Raw genomic sequence first — 1091 nt, forward strand, 5'->3', positions numbered from 1 at the left:
AGTGCCCATATTGCTAGTCATTTCGTCTAGTTCATGTGTATTTATGGGTACACAGAGCAATTGAGATAAATCAGGCAGGTTATGCCGAGTTCACACTGCACGATTTTCAAACTCGTCGGATCGCCTTTGTTTTCACACTGCGTGACTATCTGGGGTAGCATTCAGTTGCTGCTGTGTTCACATTGCACGATGGATCGGCGACAAGGGGCTTCACACTGCATGACTTCACAATAGGAAGAATCGCCGACAGCTCTGTCTGGTCCGCAAACTACGTTTCACAACAAAACACACGCGAGAAGTGATAAGGAAATAACGGGAGAACCCGCGTGCATCAGACCGGAGTTGTCGAGCAAGACTGTAATTATGCAAATTCTCTGTGAGCTGATTTCCAGCTACAAGGAGAAAAAGAAAAACAGATGAAAAAGAACAGGGATTGGGTGTTCTGCAAAGAGAGTTGGAGGTAAATAATTTTGCAGTAACTGTTATGCTGATGTTGTGGCTGGTCAAGCAAATGTTTGTGCTTGTTTAGGAGAGTCAGTGGTCCGCTGCGTGAGGAAAGTGAGTCGTCCGCTGAGGAGAGTCATGCCGAGTTCACACTGCACGATTTTCAAACTCGTCGGATCGCGGTCCGCTGCATGAGGAAAGTGAGTCGTCCGCTGAGGAGAGTCAATGGTCCGCTGCATGAGGAAAGTGAGTCGCCCAACGCGTGAGGAGAGTGTGTAAACAGATGCACCGCTGACCTATCAGTGGTAAACTCAGTATCTACTGGCAATTTTATAGTGAATTCCCGCAACAAGTCATAGCCCTATTTTCGGAACTTCCGGCCCGTCATAGTCCTGTTGCCGAGCCCCAACTGTTGAGCTTAAGCCGGGCTCACACAGGATTGAAAGACTAGCCGAATCACTGTGTTGCTCACACTACGCAACAAGATTTGTTCTCATCTGTCGTCGTCTTGTCATAGCTGCGCGCATACTACAACACAACGCTAACGAGGTGCACACACTACAAAACATTCAGTGAAGAGGCGTTCCCGACCATCAGCGAAAATACGTTTTCTCACATAAATTCTCGCGAGAAATTACAGCGATTAT

Source organism: Sinocyclocheilus rhinocerous, unplaced genomic scaffold (genome assembly GCF_001515625.1).
Source record: "Sinocyclocheilus rhinocerous isolate Xijiao unplaced genomic scaffold, SAMN03320098_v1.1 scaffold2810, whole genome shotgun sequence".
Classification (NCBI taxonomy): domain Eukaryota; kingdom Metazoa; phylum Chordata; class Actinopteri; order Cypriniformes; family Cyprinidae; genus Sinocyclocheilus; species Sinocyclocheilus rhinocerous.